The 22,871-nt window shown below is 45.4% G+C and overlaps 1 long non-coding RNA gene and 2 other non-coding genes across 3 annotated transcripts in view; all 3 read left to right on the forward strand.

Annotated features, from left to right (window-relative positions):
• Positions 1 to 18,219, forward strand: part of LOC139053021 (uncharacterized) — a 155,529-nt gene extending 137,310 nt beyond the window's left edge. Inside the window, exon 5 of the long non-coding RNA XR_011510170.1 lies at positions 18,157 to 18,219. This is a non-coding gene — a long non-coding RNA (uncharacterized lncRNA). The remainder of the gene's footprint in view (positions 1 to 18,156) is intronic.
• TRNAA-UGC (transfer RNA alanine (anticodon UGC)) lies at positions 10,137 to 10,208 on the forward strand. The gene has a single exon. It is a non-coding gene; the product is annotated as a tRNA-Ala (tRNA).
• On the forward strand, positions 11,635 to 11,706 carry TRNAA-UGC (transfer RNA alanine (anticodon UGC)). Its single transcript has one exon. It is a non-coding gene; the product is annotated as a tRNA-Ala (tRNA).
• Positions 18,220 to 22,871: the final 4,652 nt, after the last annotated feature.

Raw genomic sequence — 22,871 nt, forward strand, 5'->3', positions numbered from 1 at the left:
TCTCATACGCGGAAGTCATGAATGTTAACTCTTCAATCAGTTGAAGTATTGCCCAGAAAGAAAAGCTCCACTTATCTTTCCCGTTCGTTAGTTATACACGGATAATTAGATATTCCAGAGTAATTGCAGTTGCTCGCGTGCATTCGAAAAAAAAATGTACGCGTCGCGCACGCTCAATCGGATTCCACACGAAGAAGGCTCGGCGTGTAGCAACAAGCGATAACAGCGACAACCAGGTGATAAACGGTCACCGACGAAAAAAAAAAAGGCAGACAATGCACGCTGGATAACGTACAAACCAATTCTGTGCACAGCCCATCAAATATTGTGCATACGACGTAGTATATTGATGTGTCGGCTGCCTAAACTTCATGAAGCGAAGTCACACGTCGCGACGACTGTCGCTATACTGTGTCCTTTGATTTATCGCGGACTTCGCTCCGTCTGGCCCAATCAAATCACATTACGTTCTTGGCACACCGCTCTCTCTCCACAGCTATAAGCTCCCACCTTAGTGTCGCCTTACCCCTCCTTTTTTTTTATAACGTTGCCGCTTTTACGCTACTGTCAGGGCGTCAATCATCGCTAAAGGGATAACCGCTCTCGGTGGCCGATGACAGTCCCTGCCATTTGCTTTGATTTGTGAAGACAAAGCACGCCGTCACTCAATTTGCCCTGATCGATAACCCTAAATTATCACAAGCACCCGTTCTCAGTGGTCCAATAATTCTTTGTGTGTTTTACGCTTTGCCGTGTGTCGCTGTTTGCGCGCGTATGGCGTGCGCACTGCACCGGTTATACACTGGAACGACACTGAATGACCTCCCCACCCTTTTAAGCTTTGAAAGTCTTGCCTTCTAGGGTAATACGAGAGTACGGCTGGTACGCTGTGAAATAACTTACACCCTTGTAAATCGGTCTATACCTCACACCACCCTTACACCCTCTTTGTGGTGTAAGGCTGGGAGCTATAGACAGTATTATACCTTTCTTAACAGCTAAGGGTACAAATAATTTTACAGTGATATAATTTTAAGCTAGTTCAATCTGTTTTTGTTCTAAATCCGTCATTAGCACTCCGTGGTTGGTCAGAATAGCTCAGGCCTCACCCATATGTTGCGCGGCGCCCAAATATATTGGCTGGACCCGACCCGTTCTGACCCATGACGAAGGAGTAATGGCGGATTGTAAACTAAAGCTGAGTGGAATAGCTGATTTAGGCTGATTGAACCAGCGCACGTTCGCTGATCTCACCTTCTGTGACAGGAATAATCGTCGTGCTATTCTTTCCTATGGTTACGTGGAAGTTATTGCAGTTATTATCGCAGCAGAGGGCGACGAGGGCACTGTTGAAGTTTTTAAAGGCAACACAATTGGACAAGCGGCTATAGCCTGAACAGATACTTATAGTGCTGCAAGTGCTACTGTGCTGTGCGGTGACAGTATGCGGTGACAGTGACCGACTGTGATTGTATGTCTATGCTCCTTTCTTTCTTTATCTCTACTTTGTTATCACTTTATCTCCCCTTCCCCTCTCTCCCCAGCGTAGGGTAGCAAACCGGATCTTCCCCTCTGGTTAACCTCCCTGCCTTTCCCCTTTCCTCTGTCTCTCTCTCTCTCTATTGCAGTTATTAATTACTATATCTAATTATAACTCCTAAGTATAGCTAGGTCTCGAGCCTTTCTCCGAATCTCCCCTACCGGGATTCTTTTCTTACTGCCCAAAATTGTGACACAAGAAACGAAGGCGTCAAATATTGTACACAAGGTGTCACGAGGCGGGAACAAATCACGTTTGTGACGATTGCGCATGTCATTTACACCGAGTCCGTCCAATATGACGATGCGAAAAAAAAATATGCTTTCGAGGACAACGAGACTCACAGCTTTTTTATTTGTTTGATCACTGCTTCTGAGAAAGTGGCCTTTGGTAGACTATTGCCGACAGCTCATAAAGCTTACACGCGTTGTGACATTGTTTTGGTGTAACCAGGAGCGGTGCCAAAGGCGACGTTGATGTTCAACAAAGAAGACGATTTGGCGAAAAGAGCTCGCAACCTTGAACTTCCCTTTGCGTCATCCTGCGTTTTCGATTACTTCTCGAAGGTTGTCATAATTTGGAGCTGTGCGCTTTCGAAAGCGGCCGCAAGCTAATATGCTTCGTAAGCTTCTACGAGCACCCAGCAGGTTACTTTGTTGCGGTCCCATCTCTCGGCAGAGTTTCTTGCCACATATTCTTTTAATTGCTTCTGTTCTTTCTTTTTTTTAGGTTTCGCTATTTCCCGCAATTAATATGTTTCTTTTCGCGATATATTGAAAAGCTTGTTAAATATATAGATGTGTTTTGTTAGTTATGGGTTCTATTTCATGTTTGTGTTGCCAATATTTGTATGAGTAAAGAGCTTGCTGATATATTTTGTTTTAGCTGTTCTTTTTTGCTTGACTAAAGAACTTGGGATTTCGGAATAGCCGGCTGCAACGTAGCCCGTGCCTTCTGATGTCTCTAAATACAACATTCTTAAAAATCCTTTTCTGGGGCGTGTGCCATGTTGAAAAGAAATCAACATCAACATGTTGTGACCTATTTTTAGCAGCGACATTGTTTATGTATCGTAGCCCGGTTTGTAAACAATTTCTAAACATACCTTTATGCGTAACATATTTTGTTATTACGCCCCCTGCACAACACAAATGCTGCCGGATGCGAAGAACCGAAAGTTGGGCAAGTCCGCTTCGTCCGTGTGTTTCGTGCGCGACCCCGATGTATGAATATGGCCACCGGAAGCGCCGGACCACCCTTCTCGGTATAGAGACGTGGTCTGCGCCACCTAGACATCGAGGTGTTCACTGTCTCCAAATGAACGCCACCGCCGGTTTCTTTCGGCGTTTCCACGGCACCGTGAGGCCTGTATAGGTAGGTGGCGACAGAGGCACATAAAGCGGCAAAGTCGCACGTGTCGTGCGAAAGTACATCGCGCGCTTCCAACGGAAACACCGCGTCGAGCACTGCATTTCAGTGGTCGTATAATTGCTGTTTACGGCAGCCGCAAATGGATGAGTGCGTAGTTAAAGCATCTTCGCACCACTAAGCATTGCTGGCTGGCCCCATGGCTTACGTTTTAAGACGTTTTGAGCTTTAATACGTTTTCTGAGGAACATTACTCGCATTACCCGTAATTTCCCTTTGCGTCAGAATTTGAATGTCAGGTGGCGAACAAAGTCTAACCCCCGTATGCAGAAATGCAACTTAAGTCGAAGCCCGTGCTTGACTTGATCTGAGTGACGCCTATCGGGAACGCGCCGAAGGAAACGCAGAGAGCGTCTTTGTGCACGTTAACGCCAGGCGTCATCTGAATCAAGTCAAGCATGGGCTTCGACTTAAGTTGCATTTCTGCATAAGGGGGTAAGCATATTCGCGTCCAATCGTGGACACTTGTGCACAGAAGGTGTGTTCTAAGACCTCGAGGTATACAGCTTCGCTAACTGGAACGAACTGCCTATGCAGACCTTGCCCGCTTGCGCCATCGTAGTAGCCATGCTAGGGTGGGGCCATAATAGTGTGCGCTGGTGCACCGGTAAATTACGCTGGTGGTAAATTACGGGCCTGGACTGCAGACTTTGAGCATGCCCAATTGCTTGCCATATTTTCTACATCTTCCTTCTATCATCATCGTCACCCATCATGCACCTCTTTCTTCCCTCTTTCTTTCCCACTTCCCCTTCCCCCAATTCCGAGTAGCTGACTAGAGGAATATACCTCAGGCCGACCTCTCGGCATTTCGTGTCATTAAACTTCTTTCTCTCTCTCTGGTGCACCGCTTCTGCAAACGAGGCACCGCGTCCCTAAACATCGCGCAGACATGGCCCCGCATGCGTACTCAGAGCGCCGGCCGAACAGCTTCAGCGAAACGCTAATCGCGCACTTAAGCAACGCGGGCTCGCAGACGCGCCAAGACCACTCCGTTTGTTTAGATGCAGACACAATATGTACTTCCGCGCGTAATCCTGCGAATACTGCAATTCAAAAACGCGAAGCGGACGCAAACAGCATGCCCGCCGTGAACGTGCTGCAATACGGGACGGTGATGTCTTTGGGATGTCTTTGGGATGTCTTGATGAACTTTGGGACTCCCCGTGTAGTGCTAATTCTGTATACAATTCTTTGTAAAACTCACATCGCTGATGAATAAACTTGAACTTGAACTTGAACTTGAACTTGAACACAAGGCGACAACGCCGACGAGACCCCGTCGTTCCAATCGATGTTGCTCGCGCTCGTCGAGTTTTCTCCGTTCACGTGCACTCGCACGCCACACCAGGCGTGTTTACTTGCTTAGCTTACGTCTACTTGCAATTCATCCTGCCACTACGACTACGAGCCCACGGTGTGCGAGCCTGTCTCGTGCAATAGTCTAACATGTTGCAATCGAACTAATAACTTCGCCCTTATGGCGACGCTGCGATTTTTCTTTTCTTTTTTTTCATTGATCTGCGTCGAGTCGTTTCCAGATGAATGTGTGAAGAAGTATTTAGTACACTGAAAGCTACAGACCTAGCGTTGGCGTCTATCCTTTTAGCAGCAACAGTAACGAAGGGTTCTTCTGCAACTTTTCTGCTTTTACTCATCTGAACTTCTAATATTTCCCATTGGCAAGAAGCAGAGAGGCTACTTTTCGCCAAGGGCATCGAACATTAAATTAAGTTTTAGAAAAAAAAAACGAAGTTGGAATAAAATGCTATTATCTCACGCGTGTTGCAAAGGTCTGCAATGCGAATGGCGCGGTTCAAAACTGAGGAACGCGCTGAGAAAAGCTGACGCTTTAAAACGGGTCAAGCTGCACGTGTTCTTCATGAGGTGCAATAAAATATCAGCCAATATGCTGATTCATTTGTTTGTGAATCAGCATATTGCCTGATATTTGATTGCCAGCAAACAAATGATTCAGGACTTTACCAGAAAAATTGTAAGAGTGGGATCGAAGATTAATATGCAGCAGACAAAGATAACGGTCAATAGCCTGACAAGGGAACAAGAGTTCAAGATCGCCAGTCAGCATCTAGCGTCTGTAAAGAGTACGTTCGCCTAGGTCAATTACAGGGAACCCTGATCATGTAACGAAAATTTATAAGAGAATAAATATCGGTTGGAGTGCATACGGCTGACACTGCCAGATCCTGACTGGAAGCTTAGCACTATCATTGAAAAGGAAGGCGTACAATCAGACAGTTTTACCGGTGCTGACATATGGGGCAGAGACTAGGAGACTGACAAAGAAGCTTGAGAACAAGTTAAGGACCGCGCAAAGAGCGACGAAATGAAGAATACTTGGCATAACGTTACGAGACAGAAATAAAGCGGTTTGGATCACAGAGGAAACGGGTATAGCCGATATTCTGATTGACATGAACAGAAAAAAATGGAGCTGGGCGGGTCACGTAATGTGCAGGTTAGATAACCGTTGCACCATTAGGGTAAAAGAATGGGTACCAAGAGAAAGGAAGCGCAGTCGAGGACGGCAGAAGACTAGGTGGGGCGCTTAAATAAGGAAATTTGCGGGTGCTAGTTGCAATCGGTTGGCGCAGGACAGGAGTAATTGGAGATCGCAGGGAGAGGCCTTCGTCCTGCAGTGGACATAAAATGGGCTGATTATTATTATTATTATTATTATTATTATTATTATTATTATTATTATTATTATTATTATTATTATTATTATTATTATTATTATTATTATTATTATTATTATTATTATTATTATTAATGTGTGAGGAAGCGGGAGTAGTCAAAATGCAAAGAACTATGAATGCCTGACAATGTACCTAAAACCAACGTGGTACTGTGGTTACTGGAGCGATACTTGAATCGATTTCGAGGCGTTTTGTAAATAGTAGATTTCTTTGTGACCTCTCATCTATCCACATTTCCTGGCCAAAGCTTTATGAGATATTGAGTTGACTTCGTTGCTTTGAGATTTTCAACGAATTAGGCTTTACTAATATACGAATATAGGGCGAATCAAAAACATTTTGTTAAGCACAAAATTTCCTGAGATTACTTTCCAGTAATCCAAATATAACGGTGGATCATTCCTTTCAAGTGATATGTGCCAAATTACGCGCCAAGATAGTGCAGCAAAAAAAGAAAGGCACTCATAAAAATAATGCTATCCTAAAACGTGTCGCACACATAGATTTCTGCTTAGACCCATGCTGCAGGTTTCAATTGTAAGTGTAAAGTGTTTCAGTAAAAATGAGTTGAAAGATAAATGACTGGTACGCGACAAAGTTATCTTCAACTGTGAAGCATCCTCTCTGTGAAACCCTTGAGGGTTTTCTTTGTAGCTTACAGCTACAGCCAAGTGGATGATCATTTCTCCTTTAATAAATGTCATGATTTCACAAGTTTTATACAGGCATGTCTATTTTTTTTCTTGCTTTAGTCGTTCGCTTTCCTATAAGCGCTGTGTCTCAGTAAAAATAAGTTCTTTTTGGGACTGAGCGTGTCAAAACGCGTGTTCCCTGTGTTTTTGTACAATCCTGAGCTTCTTCCTTGCGTGTTCGCGAATAAATCACACTACCGCTTCATTTTCGAGGTCATGCGCAATGCGTGGCAGTTTCCTGTTTATTTTTTTTCCTTTGTATTTTAGATTGCGTTTATAGATTATTCTGAAACCCTATGTTAACCTGGTTGTATAGTCATTCCTAATCTCAGACAAGCGTCTATATTCGTCTTTTCTCTAGTGAGTACTTTATCCCGGCAACTTCGGCCTTGTTTCGGTCTCGTCATCCAGACCCAAATAGCGCCCAACCGCCCTCTATTAATGCAAGTGCAAAACAATATGGCGCAGCCGCACCGACCGTCTCGCAGGCTGTGAATTTTGCCGTGGATCAATGCGAGCGCTCTCGAATAGGCGGCAGCACTTGACGGTGTCAACGATGGCAAAGATCGAGCGCTTCGATCCCTTTACTCTTTCTGCCAATATCTACTTGTCCCGGTCATCGCTTTCATTTCGCATATCTGCTAGAAGCGTCTTCGATTACGATTAGTTATCATCTACAGAGTTATTTTTTTATTTGGTTGGATTCACGCTCCTGTCGCGGCGAAGCCATCAAGCTCTTCGAGACGTTTGGCGCATGCATCACGTGACAGTTCATGCGTAAGCATTCTAGGCCTACCTCCTTCGGAAATCCGTCCGTCCGTCCGTCCGTCCGTCCCTTTAAAGCGCGATACGATGCTACGATATATAATGATCCTTTATTACTACGTAATGACTACTGAGGTTTGTGATTGTGACTACAACACTCACATTTACAGTCGGCACAGAAAGAAAGTAGGCCACTACAGTCAGCGCAAGAAGGATGCAGACAGTAAAGTTGCCATAACAAGTAACTAGACTACGGAGAAAGAAAGCAGGCCACTACATTTACTACAAGTAACGCTATCATACAGTCCGTGTAGAAAGAAAGTAGGCCAGTGCAGCTGTCGCAGCAAGTATGCCATACATTCATCCCCACCATGCAGTCTGTGCAGAAAGGAAGCAGGCCCTACAAGTGCCGCAACAAGTAATTCATGAAGCTTAATCAATAATAGTTAAGAGTATTTAGTATTCATTAATTTCGATTGGGTAACAACAAGTTGATTAAGACTTATGAGAATGAATTACTGTTCATTAAGATGACAAGCCTAATTGTGATTGATCATCAATAAATTAGTTAAGGTTAATCACCAAGAATTAGAGGAGTTAAGATGACTTATGCCTACATAAGATTAATTGCGATTACATTTCTTAAGCCCAATAAAGAATAGTAATGGTAGAGAAAATTAATTCATATTACATTACTTAACCCTAATTCAGAATTATTAACATGACAATAATCTCGCCCACAATTATGATAATTATGACTAATTAGTTCACAAATTAGGTAACTGCGACATGCCTTTCTATACTTGCAGCACATTGCGTCATTTTTCCCACAGTGATCCGCGCTGTACACGTAATAGGCCACTCAATCAGTCATTCCTTGAATGAGCGTAAGATGAGCAACTGGAAATAGCAAATAAACTTGTCCGGCGTCCCTGTTACATGCGTCGCAAAATGTGCTGTACCTTCTGGGACTGCTGTTGTTTCTGCTGTGCGGGTGGGGCACCGTGAAGAGAGAGAGAGAGAGAAAATAATGCAGAGAAAGGCAGGAAGGTTAACCAAAGGTAGTTCCGGTTGGCTACCCTGCGCAAGGGGAAGGGTTAAGGGGGATGAAATTCTCCACGGCAAGCGCTGACGGCGATAGCTCAAGATAGTATAAGAGGGTGACTTGGAGGTAAGGCCAGCATAAGGATCACGAACTAAAAAAAAGTTGTATTTGCTTTGTCAGATATATCCACTCATACCACTAAAATGTCACACGATATGAACCAGCATACGCATTGCCCGCCCTACATAGTTGTCTTATTTTTGTAGACATTAGGAACAAAAAAGGAGTATTACTTTATATAAATATTTTTTTTATTATTATTTGCATTTTTTCCGGTAGTCACGCCCCTTATAGTTATGCATTATATGTTCGATGCTTTTCTGCGTTATTTATTTATATCCTTTAACTATTTTGACCATGAGTTTCTAGGGCAATGTAGAATGTGCATCTATAGTAGGACACCATTTTTTTTAAAAATCACCAGTTGGCAACCAAGGCAAACGGTTCGCTCGTAATTGTGTTACTCCGCTAGCCAATCACAGAAGCAAAGTCGTCGTCATGCGACGTTTTCGGAATGGCGTCGTACTTGATACCTCCGGAGCGCCTGCTGTTCTTGGAGAGTACTTTCATCCGCGGAACCGACGAGATGTGCAACAGACATGGATAAAGTGTATGGATTGAGTCTGAGCATTTCACTCTTCAAAAGTTCTCGGTGCAGTTAATTTCATTACTGAGCCCGTTCTACTCGTGAAACATCACTGCCAGCTGAAGTGAAACTTGACAGTAAACAGCTGCAGCGAAGGAAGCGTTTTGTTTCAGTTCAGTAAAGAACTGGGCTTTCGCCGTTCCACTAGAATAGACGAGTGAAACCGTATGAAATTACGCGCGTATAACATTACTTTTGTGGTACCGCCTTATTTAGGTAACAAGAAAAGTTTGAAGTTCGAACTATTTGCAGCCTCGCGGAGGAACAGTGGCTGGCGGTTATGAGGGCGTGGGCGGGGCTTGTGTCGTACTATAGACGCGTTTGTGGCAGCTTAACCTTGTCACTGCTTTTACGACTGCTTGCTTTTGCAAAATTGTACTACATGCCCACCTATCAATGCAGCCACCTTCTTGTTTTCAACTTTACAAGAATTCACGCGTAATTTATGGCTATATAAGTGCTATAGACAAAGTACCTAGCTCACATTATTTTTTAATATATAGGCAACATTAAAGCAGTAGTGAAGCAAACGTTCGGCGCTTTCCGCGACCACCGGGAAATAGTGGTCGCGAACGGTGTGCACGAAGGTGGGCTTTCTGGTAGAAACGCGGCCTCTTACGTGGGACGTGACGCGGCGGAAGCGAGCACCATCTGGAGGTATTGCAAGGAACTGGGCGCGCCGCTCCGTGGCCCCCAAGAACCTCGGGCGCCGGCGCGCGCAAATGGCGGGCGCCGTCGCCGGCCTATGAATGGTAGAACGGCTGGAAAATGTGTTTCTTTGAGTTTTTGCTTAATAAAATTATGTTTTCTCGTATAGTGAAATTGCAGTCCGACGCTGTGATGTCTGTAGGTTGTGCGTAAGTCGTACTTTACGCTTTCTCTACGTTTTTTAGCTAAAGAAATGCAATTAGTCCCGTAACTTCCTTGCACCATATGGAGGGCCTGGGTATGGGTGGTAAGAACAGTCCTTTGCCGCAACGACGTCCGACGCGGAACGCCGACGCCGGGTTTCCGCGACACGGGGCCCTTAATGCTACCGCGTTAATACCTCGCCCACTGCATCCTCTTCCGCTCTTAGATAAAGCAAATAAAAGATTATTATTCAGATAACGGCAGCAAATGCGAGACTGCCACGACGAAACGTTTGCTGTGAACAAATGAACGGAGCTTATCGAGCGCACCTCGAGCTACAGCGGCTTTCCTGCATGGCGCGCGCGGTAGGAGGCGTATACGCCGCGTCGGGGGTGTAGCTCAGTGGTAGAGCGTTCGCTTTGCATGTGAAAGGCCCCGGGTTCAATCCCCGGCACCTCCATATGTATTCTTTTTAATTTCCTTTCATTAAGTTTTTAAGAGTAGCATGTGTGTGTGTGTGTCGTTTAGAGGTGGCAGTCTATGTATATATCTCTCTGAGTGTTAAAGAGATAACACGGAGAGGCGCCAAATCACTTCAGACAGGCAAGGCATTCCTTCAAAAAATTCTAATTTTCAGTTATTTATATGTTAGTCACGAGAAGATGAAATGAAAGCAACAGTGTTCCTTTTTCTTTTTTTTTAATTTCACGTCTAAAGTGCAGTGCCAGTACGTCCGTGTGAGGTCCCTGATAACAAAGTATTTTCTCGTATTTGGGCCGCATTGGCACAGTAAAAGGTTCCCCAAACTTGGCAAGTTCAGTTTTCCGACCCCAAGCTGAAGAGTCTGTCGAATTCAATAAGACGCTCATATACGGATGCGGGAACCTTATAAACCATGTAGGTAAAATTTGGGTTTTTTTCTTAGTTAGGAGCGACGTAATCGTCGGTTGAAATTGCGCTGTAGCTTGCTTCGCTGTAGAAATTGCGCTGTAGACTTTGAAATTGAAATTGCGCTGTAGACTTTGCTTTCGTTCGCGTCGAAAGCACTGCTCGCACCAGCATCGTTTGCTTCTTCGAGAGGCCGGCTCGTCGCAATCGGCTCGTACATGTAGGGAGTAACGCCGAACTCTTCAGAAAAACGCAGTCTCTCTCAATTTTCCATTACCGTCTCAGAAAAACAGCACCAAACTACCTGGCACCGCGCTTCATGTGTAGCGGCAGCGGTCGGTTACTAGAGTTGACGTCACGAGGCGCACCGACCAATCACAGGCGGAAACGAGACGCGCGATGCGGGCGTGTCCGTGGCTGCACTTTTCGTTGAAATAAAATATATTTGCGCTTTCTTTCGCTCCATTTCGATACGATATTCGAATTCGGAGGGTTGAAAACCATTATGTACAGATGTTCACTCATTTTTTCTGGAAAACCTATCAGCTTCCCTTTAAGAACACGAGGTAGTTACACTTTTGCCGTTCACTCACGCCCTAATAGAGGCCACCGACATCTATAACGTCATGGATGGCTGGTGCGGGAATGGCGACGCCGCCATCTGTATTTAGTTTTTTGCGCATTTTTCCAGTTTATCAAGCCTCGCTTTCATGGAAGGGTTCAGTTGTTTCGGTGATGTAGATGCGGAAGCAACAAGCACGCTCTCACTTTTTTTGTTTCCTTTTTAGCGTCTCTTCAACGTCTGCGTAGGCTTTTGAAAGTTTTGCGTCTGTTTCAAGACATCAAACCGTCCTACACCCGCTCCGTTTTCGACAGTAGTACGTTGTGAATGAAAGGAGTAACGTAATTACTCCTTGGAAAACACGTGCGTACGCCGGTGACGCTCTCCGCGTCGTCTAGGCGAAGGGGAAGTGTGCGGACGGACGTGCATGCGTGCGGGGGGTGTAGCTCAGTGGTAGAGCGTTCGCTTTGCATGTGAAAGGCCCCGGGTTCGATCCCCGGCACCTCCATATGTTTCTTTTTTTCTTTACAAACGCTAGGAATGAGCATTGATTAAACATTTATACCTGATATTCGGGACATTTTTTGTTCAATCATATTTGTGGATTTACTGCAATTGATGGCCGTGGGTCTAGGCCGAACCGGGGGCAGCAGAGAAGCCCTGTCTCTCGGTAGCTTCCCGGACTTGCTGGATAGCCCAAAGTTGGTCCTGAAGATCTGAGCTAGTCAGTGCGGCTCTCCATAGCGCCTCTAGGTCATCCGAGAGGATTGCAATTCTTATCTGAACTATTTCACAATCCCAGAGTATATGTTCTAGGGTGACTCTTCTATCACATAATTTACATTTGGCATCAGGGTATAATTCCGGAAACATGCAGTTAGATGTACCGGGTTCGTGTAAGTTCTTGTTTGAAGGCGCCTTCAGTCAACCGCCTGAGACCTGTCCAATCTTGGGCTAAGAGGTGGATATATACCTCGACTGTCTATATAATTGAGTAATGTCGCTTAATGAGAAGAGTCTAACAGACCTGTCCAATTTTGGGCTAGGACGTGGATATATGCACCTCGACTTTCTATAGAATTGAGTAATGTCGCTTAATGAGAAGAGTCTAACCCTATCCTTCCGTTCCATCTCCTCCTCCCTCAGAACGCCTCCTCCCCCCCCCCCCCCCCAATAGGGCGCGGCTAATGAGTCCTCGCGCAATACGATGGGCAGACTCGTTAAGGTTGGGGGTTGTGGTGGATTCGCACTCTGTATGGGCTGGGAAGCAGATGATTTTCTTGTGAAATTCCTCAGATGATATTATTCAAAAGACTAGCGCAATATAGCAGGGACAAAGACAGAGAAGACGACAGGACGAGCCAACTAGCCCAGCTTTCTGCCTTGATCGCTCAGATGATATGTTTGGCTTCACTGATTAAAATTCTTGCAACTTCAACTGATATCCGCCCTCTAGCGTAACTTCGTATAGACGATTGAGAGTCCCTAATTATGTATTTATATTTGGGAGAAACGATAGCCAGAGCGATGGCAACCTCCTCCGCAACCTCGCAAACCCTGGTTTTGATTGTGCACGTATGTATGCTTTCCTGCTTTGTATTAATTGCCACTGCTGTAAACGCTTTGTGAGTTGAATACTCCGCGATATCCATGCATAGCGCTTCCTCGTCATTGTCATAGCGTTTGAGCAGAGCTTCAGATCTGCTCGTTCTCCGGCCCTGATTGAATTCTGAGTGCATATTTTTGGGGTAAATTTGGGATTTCAATGCTGCTCCTAATGTCTCTGGCCAACGCAACCTTCGGTCCTTGCTAGTTATGGTAATTAATTCGTAATTTATCAAGTATACTTCTGCCAGTCCTGGAGCTGGATAGTCTTTCCAACTAAGCTATCTGCTGAGCTTCAATCAATTCTTCCAAAGGGCTATGCATGCGCAGCTACATGAATCTTTCAGTACTGGTGCTTTCAGGCAAGCCTATGGCCTGCTTAAAAGCGTTCCTTATGAGTGTATTTATTTTGTCATTTTCGGCCTTGTACCACTTAACGTACGCAGCTACGTAAATGATGTGGCTTATAGCAAAAGAGTGAATGAGCCTAGTTAATGCTATCCTCCGTCATTCCCAGATACGTGTTCGTGATTCTCCTGATCAACCTAATGGTGTTAGTGACCTTGGTATCGAGCTTTCTAAGAGTTTCGCCGTTAGTTCCCTTCGACTCAATGTTGACTCCCAGGATGCTAATTTGTTTAGCGATGGGGATGGCGCCGTCATTCTTCGTGCGAATGTGTATTTCCTCGTACTGTCTCTCCTTGGTGTATCCCTTGGGCGGCCTGCTCTCGAGGGTGGGTCCGTAGAGGAGGTCTGATCTATCTGGGGTGCATTCAAGCCCCGTGCCTGTGACGTACTCCTCTACTTTATCTTCTACCGCTTCCTGTGTTTTCTGTTCTATCTCTCCGTCACTGCTTTGCGAGATCGATATGGTAATATCATCCGCATATAAGGAGTGATTGACTCCTTCGATGTTCTCGAGCTTTTCCAACAATGGTATCACAATGAGATTAAAGATCATGGGCGATATCATGGGGCCCTAAGCTTCACCCGAACTGCCCGTGTCCCTCACCTCAAACATCGAGTTCCCTCGTGATGAGGGTAGAATTCCTATTCGTTAGGAAGTGTCGAATGTAATTGTAGCCCTTTCTCCTACGTTTAGGTTGTTGACTCGACCGAGTATGGCCGAATGAGCTGCTTTCTCAAGTGCTTTCTTGAAATCCAACCCTATAGCTCTGGTGGACCTCGCTTTACAGTTTAGTACTTGCTGCTTGATTTGCAGCATGACGTCCTGAGTAGAGAGTCCAGCCCAGAAGCTCAACATAGTATTTGGATGTATTTCGTTCTCTTCCAGATAATTGTTTATTCTTGTAAGGAATGCATGCTCCATAAGCTTTCCTGCGCAAGAGGTGAGAAATATCGGCCGTAGATTTGCGATTTGATTGGTTTGCCAGGTTTAGGAATAAGTATACCCTGGGCTTTCTTCCACTGTTGTGGTATAGAGCCCTTGGCCCAGCATTCGTTTATGTGTTTCGTAATGTTCTCTACTGCCTGGTCATCCAGATTTCTCGGCATCTTGTTATTAATCCCATCTGACCCCACGGCAGATTTCGTGTTGAGTTTTCGCAGCACTGCTCTAGTGTAGCGAAGTCCTCATCTAAGGTCTCGTTAGGCTTTCCGTCATACCGCCATGCTCGACGATTGGGTTGGGGGGAACGCATGTAGCACTTGCCTTAGTGATGAGTTCATCTTCCTTCCCTTTGTACCCATGCAGAAGCTTTCGCAAGTTATGTTTTTGAACTATCCTGGGATTGTCTGGATCTAGCAGGTATTTGAATTTGAGTACACGCCACATCTGGTCAGCAAAAAATTTGTCCATCCATAGCATTGCGGAGAAATTGCCACCTTAGACCACATGCTCTGGCCGTGTGCCCGGTCACACTCTATCATCGCTGACAGCTCGGCGAGGTGGGAGGCGGTTCTCTGCAGCCCTCTCTTCTGGCTGACCAACTCTGGGCTGTCCAGCAGGCCCACGATGCGGCCGAGAGGCTCGGCCTTCCGGTTCCCACATGGGAGCGGCCCGCTTCGTGAAGACTCACGATCTGCAGGACTTCATTAGAGTTTTGCCATACCATACCATACCATAGCATTGCAGAACTCATCCCATTGTTACGGGCATAACCGCTTGCTATGCTCTTCAATCTTTTTCTTTAACTCAGCTATTCGATTACGTAGACTCCCATTGTACTTTTGCTGACGCCATCTATGTAGTAGCGATTGTTTCGCATCCCACATATGTGCGAGACGACTGTCTTTCTTCTCTACCGGTTGTTCCGACGTCATAGTGTAAGTGGCTACGCTTACCTCTTTGATAAGGTCTCCAGCCCATTGTTCTGTTTTCGATCGGTTCTTCCTTCCTATGGTCTCTTATATTGAGAAACCTGTCCCCGTCGATTCATTTAACGTATCTAGTATTTTCGGCGTCTGCGGCTTCTTTGATCTTGATTTCTATAATTCTATGATCGCTGCCAAGGTCTTCGAAGGCGTTTCTCCATTTGACCTTTGCGACCTTGTTTACGATTGTAAGATCCGGTGTGGTATTCCTCTTGAGCCCGGTCCCTATAGGTCCAGTGGAGTCGGGCTCATTTACGAGCGTTAACCCTGTATCTTGAATGTCTTGCCATATCATTGTTCCCTTCACTCTCGAATAACCACAGCCCCGGCACCGCGCGGGGAATTGAAGCTTCCCAATATGATTAGAGGACTAATCCTCCCATCAATACAGCCTTTCTAAAGAGAGTTATGAAGCGCCGCCTTTTGAGGGTTGGATTATTATATAAGTTTAGAATAAATGTACTTGAGGGCTTCCTCCATCTCGGGAGGAGCCCCATAAGCACATGCTCAATATCCAAGATTTAGGTGTCGTGACGAATTACCACCTGCCCTTTCCTCACGAGCGTAGCTAATGTTCTATTATTCCCATTCGGGGGCCCGATAGCTCGATATCGCGGCTGTTTTGCTAACCCATGAGTTTCCTGAAAAATCCTAACGTCTGGTTTAGTCTCGTTGCCAAGTTATTGTTGCCGGACCGCCTTTTTGACTTCGTAGCTCCTTCAATTCCACTGCCATGTGATAAGCTCTCTTTTCTCACGCTTTCCCATCTTGCGGTGTAGTTACCGTGAAAGATGGCAGAAAGAAGGAGGGTGCTCTTAAATCAATGTTAGGAGGCCTGGAATTCCCACCGGCTTGTAAATTTTGTAGATTCCGTGCCGAACTGATCACAGGAGTGTCGTTGATCGGAGGCGATGGGGTTCTTCTCAGGTTAAGTCATGTTATCCTGCTATTGATGTCGGCCATATTGGCCTCCATTTGAACGCAGGCGCAAACTTTCAACTAACTTCATTCGGGAAAACAAAAACCGGTTGTATTTTATGCACGGGCGATGTATGACGTGCGTAAGCAGGGATGAACAGCAAAGGCGAGATAAAAACAGGACCCTTCAACAAGCGTTATGAACACTAAAAGTATATAAAAAAAGAAAAGAAGAAACACTATGAACACCACGTCCATGCCGACACACGTGACCCCTAGGCGTCTTATCTCAGCCACCTCTATGATCTCTCGTGTCCTCTTATTCCTGTAATCAGACTGCATATGCCCGTAATCTGTCAAAGAACTAGCACATCTGTGCACTTGTTTCGCCATGCGCTATCACCTATCATGAATGGACTCCAACTCGACCGATTCGCCATGCTTGACCTTTAATTGCGTAAGCGTCGATTCCCGTCGCTTCATCCAACTCTGGGGTGGAGCTTTCAACTATCGCCGATATTCGCCTCTTTTCGAGCCTTTGGAGGTCGTAGAAGGGACTCCTCGTGAGAACAGAGAAAAAAGTGGCTACTGACCTGGGATAGGTAAGTCTTTCTTCCGTTCTTTCTTTTTTTTTCACAAATCCCAGCGTATCATTTTTCATACGCTGAATTTGATGCTAAAGACTCTGATTTAAGCCCTGGAAACCCGATGTAGAGACCATAGAGCGTTTTTGACATACTGAAGAAAGCTCGTGGGTAGTTAAGTAATCTAATTATTGGGTAATTAATTACCGTAATAACTCATCTTACTCTATCATCATTTCACTCTTTGTACCGATACGCGCTCCATGGCCAGAAGTGAATGCGAACAAGTTTTAATTTTCTTTCATCGTAAATGGCGGTCGGGCATCGTGGGGTTAATGCGCCACAGTTTAGACGCTGAATACGCAGGGTCTGGAACACGACAGGCATCGTGAGCTCCTGACTGGGAGCTTACTGTTATCATTGAAAAGGAAAGTATGCAATCAGTGCATTTTACCGATGCTGACATATGGCGCAGACTTGGAGACTGACAAAGAAGCTTGAGAACAGGTTAAGGACCGCTCAGAGAGCGATGGAACAAAGAATGCTAGGCATAACTTTAAGGGATGAAAAGGGAGCGGTTTGGATCAGAGAGCAAACGGGTATAGACGATATTCTAATAGACACTAAGAGAAAGAAAATGGCGCTGGGCAGGTCATGTAATGCGTAGGTTAGATATCCCGTGGACCATTAGGGTGACAGAATGGGTAACAAGAGAAGGGAAGCGCAGTATAGACCAGCAGAAGACTAGGTGGTGCGACGAAATTATGAAATTTGCGGTTGCTGGTTGGAATCGGTCGGCGCAGGGCAGCGGTGATTGGAGATCACAGGGAGACGCCTTCGTACTGCAATGGACATGATGATGATGATGATGATGATGATGATGATGATGATGATGATGATGATGATGATGATGATGATGATGATGATGATTGGATGCTCGGTTGCGGTAAGCGGGGGTCGCCGCACCTGTGCAGTGCTGCTTTACAGTGAATCCGTCGAGGGCGTAGTTCTGCAACGGTTTTCGTCCAGCGTGTATACGTGAAGGACAACGATCGAAGGCAGACGTGTGTTTGCATGCGGTCGGCAGCCACATATCGAAGAAAAGCCAGCAGAGCAGCCTGCAATGGAGCCCCCAGAATTAACTCCGAAACGCAATTGTCGCCAGTTTAATAAAGGCCAAGGGGCACTTCGCGTCTAGCTTGCGCAATTTTCCCTTTATTAATCACTTCTCTCCACCTTGCGGGTACCCGGAGAGCTATTACGTGAAACCCTTGCCTTTGCTTGGAGTTAAGTTCGGCTTTGCCCTGCCGTCTGCTAGCCACCTGGTTAGCTCGGTTGGTAGAGCGGCTGCCTCGGAAAGGCGGTGGTGTCGGATTCGAATTCCAGTCCAGGACAAATTTTTCTTCAACTGCGACCCTTTTATTTCGAGGTACCCGTAGGGGTTTCTCTTTTATTAATTGTTACGATTAGGTGGATGTCTCGTTTTCCCTTAATAATTACTTCCCTCCACCTTGCAGGTTTCCGCAGAACTGTTACGCCATAGACAACTTCATTGTGCTGCTTATCTGCGCCAGTAATCCATAATTTTTTTATTCCTAATTGATAAATTAATTTTTCCTAGACAACTGTGGCGGCTTTTAAGCGGACGAGAGGTTGTGGTGGTAAGCACGAGGTCGAAGGTTCGCTTCCCGGCCGCATTTCGATGGCGACGGAATGCTTAAACGTTCCTGTACCGTGCATTGGGTGCACGTTAAAAAAAAACAGGTGGTGAAAATTAATTCGTAGTTCCTCTACTGCGGCATGTTTCTTTATCACGTCGTGGTTTTGGCACGTAAAATAACCCATACTTTCTTTTTACCTGGTACAACAATTCCTATAGTGGTTGTCAAAATAGATGATACCAAAATTCTGGCGCATTTGTCTTCAACCCGAAGGCGTTCCCACCTCAATAGGTGCTTTTGGAACGCCACATGGGAAGTGGCCGCCGTGGGAGCGGCCCAAGCATCACTCTTTAACGCAGCGGTGGCCTAGCGGTAGGACATCCGCCTCGTATGCGGTGAGGTACCGAGTTCATATCCCGGTGTCGCCGGAAACCCACTGGTCTTTTTTTTGTTTTTGTTTTTTTCTAATGGGTAGAGATGTTCCCTGGCATGGTGCTTGGCTTTCGGGGGGTTTGGCATCGCGAATAGAGGGCCCAATAGAGACTTGCGAGTTGTCTCTGGGCGCCTGGTTGTCCAACCACAGACTGCCCTGTCGAAAAGCATCCGCCGCTGCTATGGGAGGCAAGTGCTGCCGCCAGGTACCTACCGGTGAGCTACCGGAGGTACACGGCGTGTACCTCCGTGTACTACCGGTAAACTAGGTATAAACGCGCTCCCGTACCGGGGCTCGGCCATTATGAGACCTCAACGCTTGGAAAAGGGTGTTTGTCCTCAACCCTACACCTCAATAGGTGCATTCAGAGCGCCACATGGGAAATGGCTGTCATTGGAGATGCCCAAACATCACTTCTTTTTTGTGTGTGCTCACGAGGGTTTCGACGAGAATTTAGGGCGTAGGCGTCTTTCCCAAGCGTATTGCCCCTAAAGATGAAAGCCGAACGCGACGCCGGCGTATACGCTTGTGCCCATCTGAGAGCCAGTGGGTGCCCGGCGCCGGTGGGAATCGAACCCCCAACCTCCCGCAGCCGAGGCGGGCGCTCTCCAGCGCTTCCGGGTAAAAGTCACGGTTACATAGGCGGCAGTTGCCTGGACGCGTGAGAAGCAGTCAGGGATCTCTGAATGCTACCGCCAAACTTTGTGCTGCAAATTGCCAGTGCTGTGTTTTTTTCGTATGGGGACTTGTTTCTTACGGTCGATTGCAACGCGATTGCGGTATTCCAATCGCACCCGGTTGTATTGTATTGTATTGTATTGTATTGTATTGTATTGTATTGTATTGTATTGTATTGTATTGTATTGTATTGTATTGTATTGCATTGTATTGTATTGTATTGTATTGTATTGCGCGTCGAGAGCGCAAGCCGGCGCTTCCCATGGGCACCCGTCATGACGTCACAGCTGGTACTTAATACTTTAAGGCGCACAACCACAGACGAGCACGGTGCAAGAAGGCGGGAGACGCACGAGCGTGACAGCCGCGTCGACGGAGGAAAGGCCCAGTATACAGTTCGTCAAGCCGTCCCGTCCAGGTCACAAGAAGGCGTCGTCGCGGAATACGAAAGATGTTCACGAATTCCGACTACGCTACCGTGACGACGGCAGCGCCCTCGTCCGGAGAAAGCAGCTCCATGTGGCACACGATGATGGTCTCCAATATCGTATTGATGATCGTCGCCATGGCCTTCCCAGTGTGCGTGGTCGTGTGCTGCATGTGCTGGTGCAAACGCCACTGCGCCAACAATAAGGTACGTTGTGGACCTAAACAGTAAAAAACAAAGAGAAAATCACGATGCTTCGGCTGGTTGTGTCATGAGAGACAGAAGCATGACAGTGCAAAAAAAAAGGTTAGATAAGATGCTAGTTGACATCGACAGCCATATTTGTCAAAATGAAATAGGCTCTCTTGAGTTGAAATTGCTATAACCATTGACATGTGCGGTGTTGGTTTATATTAGCAACCTCATCCTCACTACCGGTGTATTTCCTGAACAGTTAAAGGCGGCAAAAGTCACTGCGGTACATAAAGGCGGCGATAGCAACACTTTAGTCTCCTATCGACCAATATCCGTGCTTCCAACAATATAAAAAATGTTTGAATGAGTAATTTACGATGAACTTGCATCCTTTCTTGATAAACATCATATAACGTAAAAAAGTCAGTATGGATTTCTTATCTACAAAGATAAAGTTAAACCAACGAGTCCCCCAAGGGTCCATACTGGCGTCACTATTGTTCCTTTCCCATATAAATGATATTGTCGAAATATCTGATTCCCCTGAACTTATTATGTACGATGTACGCTGAGATACGAACGTTATCATCTTATCAGACAATTTAAGATCACTTGAAGCGTAAATAACTGTTTAAACCATACTTAAAATTGGTTAATGCAAAATTAGCTACACTTCAATGCAAAAAAAAATACTACATAATATTCCGACCTATAAACAAGCCTATAAGCAAATTAAGTATAAAATTTGAAGGAAATTGTATCGCACACCTTAGGGAACAAAAATTTATTGGTGTGTGGTTACAGGAGAAACTAAACTAGAATACACATGTGCATCACTTGATTACCGCGTTAGCACAAACAGTTGGATGCTTTTACAAAATAGTACACTTCATCCCGCTAAGATTACAAATAGGTATGTGCTATGCACTCTTCCATTTAAAGGTAACTTATGGGATACTAGTCTGGGAAACGACATCGCAAAGAAATTACCATAGACTTATTACTATGCGAGAGAAAACATTGCGCTGTTTTGAAAAGTACAGGGGTAAATGACAAGACCTGCGAACTGTTCCACTGTTCATAAAAAATTCCATTATCAGAGTGCGCATGTCATACTAGCTTAAATTGCTCCAGGTACTTCAACAAAATAAACTATATGAACAAACCTCGACCGAAAGACCGGAAAGACCATATATTACTGTTTACGAGAACACAGAAAACAAGCACCTAAAATAAGAACTAATTAGGTAAAATGAAGTGCTGCGTACCATGCAGACACATGTTCTGAATATCTTTGCAGGTAGATTGAACTTCAAAGCTAGTAGTGCTGCCTTTAAAAAACAACCAAATAACTTATTAATTACCAGATGTATACAGCATCAACATTAACTTGTGGATTTTAATGCCTCGACCAATGCTTAAATTATTCACGAATTAGTATTCTATTTCAATGTATAATGTATATTCAGTGTATCCTCATGCATCTACGTTTCTCATTTTTGGAATTTATTTTGTTTACCTGTGTATTTTGCCGTGCGCGACCTCTTCTGTACGAGCGTTTAAATATGTTATGTAAGCTTCTTCTTTTCTTTATGTGTGATTTTATGTGTGTACTCTAGCAAGTTACCAGCTCACCATTTCCCTGGAACTAATGTATCATAATCCTTTTTTGAGTGTGTTGAACTCGAAGCATGTGAACTGTCATGAACTGCGGAAGGGCAGGGACATTTATCAGGCTTGATTAATAATAATAATATTTGGGGTTTTACGTGCCAAAACCACTTTCTGATTATGAGGCACGCCGTAGTGGAGGACTCCGGAAATTTTGACCACCTGGGGTTCTTTAACGTGCACCTAAATCTAAGTACACGGGTGTTTTCGCATTTCGCCCCCAACGAAATGTGGCCGCCATGGCCGGGATTCGATCCCGCGACCTCGTGCTCAGCAGCCCAACACCATAGCCACTGAGCCACCACGGCGGGTCCTATCAGGCTTGATTGCCTTTAGCCCATGCCGCTGCCGTGAGTTTTGCGATTTGCTTACTGTAAATAAAGCGCTTACCTATTAAAAAAAATTGAAACTGATCACAGCGTACGTTTATTTGCGACAGCTAGTCAAAATGCAACATTCACTATAGTTCGTGACTTCTGTCTCAAGCCTCTTGTGCGTCATATGTGCCCCCAAAAAGTACAAATCACCCCCTCTCAACTTCTTTCACCCCCCCCCCACCCGCAAAAAAAGGAAGAAAATCTGAGGCGAAAAAAGACGCGACGGCATACGTCAAAATATCGGAGGCTAAAACAATCATTCGCCGGGTACGCGCGGAATGTGCCACAGTACCGCGATGCAGCTAACACAAAGGCTTCACCAAAATGCGGATTATCTGCACCTTGGTCCAGCAGAGTTGGGCACATCGTGTGACCCGTGAAACAGATAACCACGTGGTCTATGGCTACTAGAAAAAGGGAAGTGCAGAGGAACTCATGTGACAAATTGATGGAATGATGAGATTAGAAAATTCGTGGGCAATGACTTTGGTTGATGCAGCATAGAGGTAAACGAAGACCTTAATTCTTGAAGGAGGAGGGAATTTCGTCATGTGCTGGAATTAAATAGGCTGATTATTATAGTTAGCCCACGTGAAGGCAGCGTCTGGCATCAAAGAAAAACACGTACGGAATCCCGCAAAAGAAAGTTCCGAAGTTGAAGAAAACTTGTTGGTCCGGAGATTGAAACCCGCACCTATGCCATTCCAAGGCCGTCGCTGGCCGAGGAGGCATCGATCAACAACCTGACGATCCGTAACATTAATCTATCAACGAAGTGAGTTTCCTGACC

Source organism: Dermacentor albipictus, unplaced genomic scaffold (assembly GCF_038994185.2).
Source record: "Dermacentor albipictus isolate Rhodes 1998 colony unplaced genomic scaffold, USDA_Dalb.pri_finalv2 scaffold_56, whole genome shotgun sequence".
Classification (NCBI taxonomy): domain Eukaryota; kingdom Metazoa; phylum Arthropoda; class Arachnida; order Ixodida; family Ixodidae; genus Dermacentor; species Dermacentor albipictus.